Below are 8,648 nucleotides of genomic sequence, written 5' to 3' on the forward strand. Positions count from 1 at the left end.
TATGTACCGGGAGTTTTAATTTTCGTGAAATTATATTTTTAATTTGCAGAACGTTCCGAGCGTTTTGTTTAAATCATAACGGTAAGTTTTTGTATTTTTTGTTCATCTAATATACAGGGTGACTGTGTGTACCCATTCACCGACAAAAAAGGAAGAAAGTGATTTAAGTGAATAATGGCATATTCTAATATGCATATTTATTGCAAATGCCATAAGAAATGATGGGTACTTTCGGAAAACCATGAGAGGTCTATGATGGAACATATTGTAGCTATATTCAAGGTACTTAAGGCTTTCACAAAGTACTTTATTGATATTTTTCGGTAAAGAGAAGAATCGCAAGTTGCCATTTGTTAATATTATCGTTAACTCTTAGTTTTTAGCTAATGGCCCATTCAGGCTGCTTCTGCGATACATTTTTCATGTCATTTAATGCTGTATTGAAATACTTGGGGATTAATTTTTCGTTTACTTATAGAACTAGATAGCCATACTAACCGCAGTCGCATTGCTTCTAATGTTTAGTTGAGTATCGTCAGAAAATCTGTTCCCATTCTTCTGAAGTGCCATGGTCAATGCGTCGCAATAAATCATACTTTTGGTTTCATTTTTTTAAGTATTAAATTTCACCATTCAAAATGAGTGCGAAATATAATGAGTTAAATGAGCTAAGCATTCTGAAGGAGGCTTTTGAAAGAAAATTTGCCGAAAAAGTATAGAAAATAAATTTTTTTGTGAGATCATGTTTCTCTTCATAATGGGCAAGAGCGTTAATAGATTATTAGAGATCATTATTTCGTCACAATCGATTGTTATATATGTACAATTAGTGTGTTCTAGTCATTCAAGAAAAATGTATCTTTATCATTTTGTAATGGCCTCTTAAACTTCGAATGAATGTTAATCATTGGTATTGATGGATATTCAAAGTGCTTTTTTTATTAGACTTGTATACTTTCAAGAACTTTTATTGTAAGCAAAACTTCTGAAAAATAGTAAAATTTTCGGGCAACACTCTTATGAATTAGGAAGTATGTTTAAAATATATATACAGCCTTTTTTTCATTTCCCTATAATAATTAAATATAAATATAAACCTCTCATAAGTTTTTCGGTTAAAGTATTTATATCTTATAGTAATATTGTGCTTCTATGAAGGTTTCTGGTAGAAATTCTATTTTGACCGTTGTGAGGCAGGTTAGTTTTTCTCAGCCATTGTGATAATAATTCTACTCAGTACAAGAGGAACTGCCAGTTTGGACATTTGGTTCACATACTTGGTCGAGCGGCTGATGGTGGGATGCTACTATGCTTGGGATTTTGCCTGAATGCCTCCAAGGTAGAATCTCATCTAGAGGATGAGCAACGGTAATTTGAGGAGAGTTGGGAGGTTCGAGACACTTGATTCTTGCTGGTTGGCACACCATGCCTAGGGGGGCATCGACATCAAGCCCACTTGCCGAATGGTGAAATTGGTACTCCTGGGGGGTATCCAGCCTTGATGGAATGCCTCCCCTTAGCAGTGGAACTTGGGTGACACAATCAGGAAGGCGTCAAGTCTCAGAATCGTCTGTACACGACCTTGACTCTAGGTGATGAGTTATAATTGTCTTTATACCTTCCTCACTTGGTAAAAACAAATATTATTTGTTTAATGGAGGATATGGTACCTGTCACATCATGGAGTAGTAGTGGGAATTGAATTTTGGTATATAACAAAGCTGTGATTCAATTTTAACATGGAACATTTTCATTAGATAAAGGTGTAAATCAATTCATTGTTTTGTTCATCAATTCAAATTTTTTTAGTTTTAAGTAACAAAAAATCTCAGAGTTCGTTTTGAGAATTTCTTTAATTATATTTCTTTGAGAGTTTTTACAACAAACCAAAATCCATTGAATAAGCATTGATTTGAGGTGCAAATGTAGTGAAAACGAGATAGCCGAGACCATAAACTTCATCTCTCATTTTCATTGCTTCATGACCATAGGTATTTTATATTTACGTGCAGATGTAGGTAGTTGCCCATCCTCTCCAGTATACATAGAAAGGTTCCAGGAGCCATAATTTCTTACTTTAGAGGTAAAATTGTATGTTTTTCATTTATATCTGTATTAAGATCAATTCAACACATAATCTATGTGAAACAATCACCCAACAATGTAAGAATCTTTCATTCTGAATTCTGCTTTCATCAATCAATCTGAAGATTGGTTGACTGCAGCCCACTGCTCTATCTCATATACTAATTCTCTTGTATCCTGGTAACTCCTCTTTCATACATTCATCTTTATTTGGCCAATGTATTGGTTCCTTGACCTTCTTCATGGAATCTTTCAAACTATCAGCCTTCGATTATATTCTTAATATTCATTGTGTCTCCAAGTGTACAAACCATTTGATTCTTACTTTCTTCAAGGAGCTCGATATGGTCTTTTCCTCACCTATTCTTCTGCTTACTTCATTTCAGGCATATCTGTCCATTTAGTCTTCAGTATTCACTTCCAGGACCAAGTTTCAAAGGCTTCTCTTCTATTCTGGTCTACTCATCCAATGGTCGATGCCTCAGATCCATTCAATGCCACCTGCCACGCGAATGTTTTGATAAATTGCTTTCTGGTTACTAGGCACATCTTCTTTGAGTATAGGAGTTACCTATTCATCATAAATGTCTTTTTAACTTGAGATATTCTGCAATTGATATCCAATGAGCTTCTTCCATCGCATGCCTAGGTGCTTCTGAGTTAGGCAAATACATTTACTAGATCTCCTGCCAGAAAGACAACTGCCTTAAGATTATTCTTCCTGCATATGAGGAATTTTATTTTCTTTTTATAGGATTGTATACTATATTCATGAAATACTTGATTGATTGTTTTCAAAAATGATAGCAGGTCCTTTTGAATCTGGATATGCTATATTACTTAGTCATTCACTAAGTAGAGCATGTTAATTTCCTCTCCTTTTAAGCCAATGCCTTTGATGATGATTCATTGTGCTTCCATTACTCCTTTTAAGAACATGTTGAATATAACTGGTGAGAGATTACATCCAGTCTAACCCTTTATTTATTTTAGCTTCTGCTTTTATTCCATCTTTCATTTGTATTGTGGCACTTGATTTTTGTATTGTTGATAAATTAGTCTTTGTCATTGTAATCCATTCCTAGTTTTTTCAGCGGCTTGAATGCCTTATTCCACTTGATATTTTTCAAGGCCTTCTGGAAGACCATGTCAGCTATGTACAATTTCTTGTTGACATATTTAATTTTTACAACCAGAATCCTTAAACGTGAATTGCGGTAGTAAACAAGTATAGCCTCTATCATTCCCTGTTGTTCCTGCATAAGAATTGGTTTTCTGACTGATTTTCTTCAATTTTTTGTTCTTTCCATTGACATTAATGTCTGGAAGTATATTGGATGCATGATAATGTAGCCTCAAGGTTTGAGGTTCATCAAACTTTATGGTTCTGTACTCTGTACAGTAGTCTTCTATTATCATAGCTGTCTTTGATTATTCAAACTGGACATCCTTAGCTTTAAGTGCTTTAATAATTTTTTCAGTAATTGTGTGGGCTTCTGGCACCTTGTTATTCTGTAATTCTTTCCCTGCACTGTCAAATATGCATTTGAATATATCTGGGGCCTTGGTCATCTGATCCACCTGATCCTTGTCATGTATTACAATTATTATCGGTGGTAATCTACTAGTTAAGGTAGGTTTTGGAAGGACACAAGCTACCCAATGGCGTGATGATAATTTCCTTGCTTCTCTTAACAAAATGCCACCCAACATTCTACACCAACAATTTGCCTCTCCTCTACTCTGAAACTCCCTTCCTCCCTTTATTCTGGCCACATTTCCTGTCCTGTTCCTGCCCCTTCCTTGTTTACCTGGCAGTCTCTCCTTTAAAACCTAAGAACTTGAGCTCTACGGCCTCGTAAATTAATAAAATAAAATGAAAACTCATGGAAACATCAATACCTGATTCAAGGAACACATGGTCCATTTTAAATACAAAGGTTGCTCTTTATATTTTGAGCCTTGACAACACTAAGTGCTTTAGGCCCCATCTGATGTTTCCATCTGAAAGTTTGACTCTTTTAACGCTAACTTAATTCCAAACATGTTGTTTGATCATAACTTGTGTTGTTTATAGTGACTTGGAAATTTCTCTTCCTTCACCTACTATCACGTTCCAATCCCCCATCACCATCAAATGTTTCCCTGCTGGAAGACCTACTGTGATGTCCTTTAAGTGATGTTATACCCTATCAACTTCTTCCTGTGTATGATTGCTTGGTGGCATGTAAACCTGAACAATGACCAAGTTTGTCGGTTCAGTTTTTGCTTCTCCTAATAATATTATATCAGTCACTTGCTCAATGTTTATAACCCTTCTTCTTGCCATTTTGTTTAATATTTTGGCCAACTCCTGCTGGCTTTCTTCACCTCCGCTGTATATTACTATATGTATAACAATAACTCCAGTAATTCTCACTATCCTTTCATCTTAACTCACACTGCCCTAAAACATTAATATTGCCTTTTCCACCTCTTGCCTTATATTCTCTAGTTTTCCTATCCTCCATTGTCCTAACAATTCAAGTTCTTATCCGAAGGATTTCAATTCTTTTCTGCACCATCTATGTTTCTACTGCTGTTGGTTTTGCATTGCAAGGATTTTGTGAGATGATGATTGCCAATGCTTTGCTTCACCTGCTGCCAAGCATGACACATGGCTGATTGGGTGGAGTACTGTAGTTGCCAGTACTCATTTTCTCCGTGTTGTCCAACATGGCATTTTTGGGATGAATAATTGTGGTGGATTCCCATTGTCTTCCTCAATAGTACTTTTTACATGACACCATCATTCATTGGCCACCCCCTGGGATCAGATGTTTTTGCAGCCACTTCATTGAGGAATGGAAACTGCGTGGACTACCTTTCATCTAGCTCCTAAGCGTCAACCTTTCTGGCATGGGTGACCCTACCAGGAGCAATCATCATTGCTCCTACCAGCACAGCTCTAGGGTCATCAGAATGCACTAGCCCTTCCACCATGTCAATGATGTAGTCCATGGGGAGGGTTTTCATGCATATTTCTGCAATATACTATTTCCATTTGTTTCCCAAGTCTGCATCATCTATTAGTGTATTAAAAATTTTACCTCTGATGTTGTTGGATTTTGTTATTTTTTCTCCGAATTGGTTCTTCATTAGCTTATATGCTAAATTGGTGGTTCTCTTTTTCATGTAATCATGACATGTTTAATTGCAGTTTACTAATGAAGAGTATCATCAGATTTAAAGAGAATAAAACTGGGAAAGTGGTTGAGGAAATGAAATTTTGAAGCATAAACCAGGACAATAAGAAAGGGCCACTAGAAGGATATAGAGATGGAGAAAATAGTGAATGAGAGCAGGGAAATGGGTACAAAAAAAGAACAATGGGAACATACCCAAAAGGGATATTAAAAGCCTCAAATTAAACTATAGGAACAGTTAACAGGAAAATGACCAGTATACCATGAATTATAGAAAAAATGGCTAGGGTGATAGATGAAAGAAGGAAATTGAAGAATGTAAACACAGAATTAAGTATGAGAAAGTTATATAGAGATAAGTATTAAACTGAGGTGGATAAATATTAGACTGAAAGAAGCATGGTGGAAGATGCAGTATGAGAATATGGGAAGCTCACAAAGGAAGGATGAAGTTGGTGTGCTCTAACAAAAAGTAAAAGCTTGTCAGAAAGAAGGGTGACAAATCTGTGCAAACTATCAAAGATACATCAGGAAAATTATTCACCAAATCAGGAAAGATTAATAGAAATTGAAAGAATACATTAAGGAACTAATTGGTAAACAATATAGGCCAGAAATCTTATAAATAGAAAGAGAATATGGCATAAATCGGGATAACTTAAGTCCAGACATATATTATTGTAAGAAAGACAGGGGATTTAAGGACTTTAAATCAAATAAGACCATAGGGGCTGACGAATATTAAAAGTTTAAGAAGAATGTGGAAGAAAGAGTTTTTATGGGTTTATTCGCAGCATGTATAATTTTAGTTTGATTTTGCTTGCAGCTAAATTTGTATTAATGATTAGCAATGAGATGGATAGAAGGGCAAACGAAATACTTAGGGCATGATCAGTTTGGGTTCATGATGGGGAGGAATGCATGATACCTTAGCAGTAACGATGTTTTTCATAGAGAGAAAAAAAAATACAATCAGGATGTATTTGTTTGAATCATAGACTTGGAGGAGGCATTTGATGGAATGGATTGAGTATTATTAATGAACGTATTACAAAAAATAGGAGTAGTTTTGAGGGATGGGACTTATCTGTAACCTGTACATGTCTCAGACTACTCAGGCGTGCATGAGGATGGGCAGTGTTATGAAGTAGAGTAAGACAGAGACGCTACTATTACCCATGCTTTTCAGGCATTTTGGGGAAGAACTCCAGTTCAGAAAAACAGCCAGTGGGGAATTCTTAAAATTAGATAGGTTTGCAAATAATCAACCTTTGGTTTTTTAGTCAGCCAAAGGGTTGCAAGCATTTCTGATTAAAAAGCATTTCTGCATTAAAAAGTAAATGTGATGGGTACAAGATGAGAATGAATGTAAATAAAGCAAAAGTTATGCAGTTTTTGAGAAAGAATAAGGCTTAAGTTAAATGTTAATATAGAAGGGCTAAAACTGGAGCAGGTGGAGCATTTTATATAATTCGGAAGTGTTTTGGACCAAAATAGTATAAGTAGTAGGACCATAAGGAGAAGAATTGCACTAGTCAAAGAAGCTTTCACAAGGAGGAAAGAATTTATGACAGGGACTTTGAGTAAGGTTGTTCAGAAAAGGATCATCAAAACTTTCATATGGAGCATAGTTTTGTGTGACATGGTCATTGAAACAGGATGATAGGTGTGAAATTGAGGCTTTTGAAATGTGGGCGAGGAGAAGGTCGGAAAAGGTGAAGTGGCCAGGAAGGAAAACAAATGAAGATGTGCTCGGTATGAGGGGAGGAGAGAGGATTGTTGGGGGAAATCCAAAGGAAGCAGGAAAGATGGATACAGAGTATTTTGATTGGTGATGAGTTGTTGAAGATTGATAGAGGAAAGACAATTAGACATGCTAGGTAGGAGGAGGATGAAGATGCATTCAAAGGAGGAAGGAATTGTAAAGAAGTGGATATGGAATTATTGTATGTCAGATTTCAAGCTGTGCTTTGTTAGGAGAGGCAAAGAAATTTATTGCTTTTCTCTCTTTGTTCATCTCTAACTTACCTTAAATGGTATAATATAGATATTAATAATTTTTTCGTGCAGATAAATATGACACATTGGCAATATAATTTGTACTGAAAATATCTTTTCCACACAGACAATAATTATTCAGCCTCAATGTGACAATTTTTGCAAATTACCCTGTTGGTATGAATAAAGTATAGAATTGGTATTGGCAATTCATTGTATTTGTAGACTCAAAGTGCAACTTCAAACACTTGAAATATGTCCTCCTTAAACTTTCTTTGAATGTTTGTACCTGATTCTGATATATTTTTCTATTTACTTTTCAACATAATTGCAAGGTGTAGGCTTTTACTGTCATTTTACAATCCTTTTTGAATTGATTTCCCCAAGGTGTATTTCTACACTATTTACGTTTTGATATTTTTATCAGCTGACTTTTATATAGCTACATCATTGTGTATCATTCATGCATACATCCCAGCTGATTCAAGTTAGCTATAAAAATGTACATAGCCTTCTGGCAATTATGCACAGCCAGTTGGCCCTGTAATTATCCTTGACCTGGCACTGGTATTTTTTCCTATACAATCTTAATTGTTTTTTCTGTCATCTTGCATTGTCATTGTAATATAATCCTGTTTCACTGCTGCAATATTATATATCTCATATTTTGGTGTGCAGGTTATTTTGGGAAGTAATTTCCAAATCTTTTCATAATGCTGAGGGTGAAAATGTTTCTGTCAGCTTTTTTGTCATAAAAAAGGGCATGAAAAAAGGTATCTGCAAATGTTTTGAGTTGAATTTAGTCTTGGGCTAAAAAAAATTTAGTGTAACATTTTCTGGGATTCTTTCAATGGGTTGGTACAACTCCTCATTCCTGAGATACAAAAATCTACCGCAAAAGTATTTAGGATCATTCTGGCCAGCATGGAGAATTCAATATAAATTTTGTCTGCTTTAGTTGTTGCACACAATGTGGTCCTGCATCGAGTTAACCCAGTACTAAGCCTGACGGCTTGTGAAATTCATACATCAGGGTAGGGGGGTCAGTTCCTTTCCCTGTGCTGGTTATGGTTCCCTGGAAGACCTTATATATATATATATATATATATATATATAATATTAAAATTTTATATATATATTCATTATATATATATATATATATTGTTTGTTACTGTGATATGTACTATTTGGCACTTCCGTGTTATGTCTACGAAAGCATATATATGTGGGTCGCGGTAGGCCAGTGGTTAGAGCGTTGGACTGCTGATCGGAGGGTCCCAAGTTCGATTCCCGGGCAAGGCACTCTGGGCACCTGCAGCTCCACCCAAGCTAAAGTGATTTTTCGGGTACCAGGTCTTCCTGGGAAACCATAACTGGCAC

Source organism: Hetaerina americana, unplaced genomic scaffold, assembly GCF_022747635.1.
Source record: "Hetaerina americana unplaced genomic scaffold, ioHetAmer1.1.p SCAF_3, whole genome shotgun sequence".
Taxonomy (NCBI): domain Eukaryota; kingdom Metazoa; phylum Arthropoda; class Insecta; order Odonata; family Calopterygidae; genus Hetaerina; species Hetaerina americana.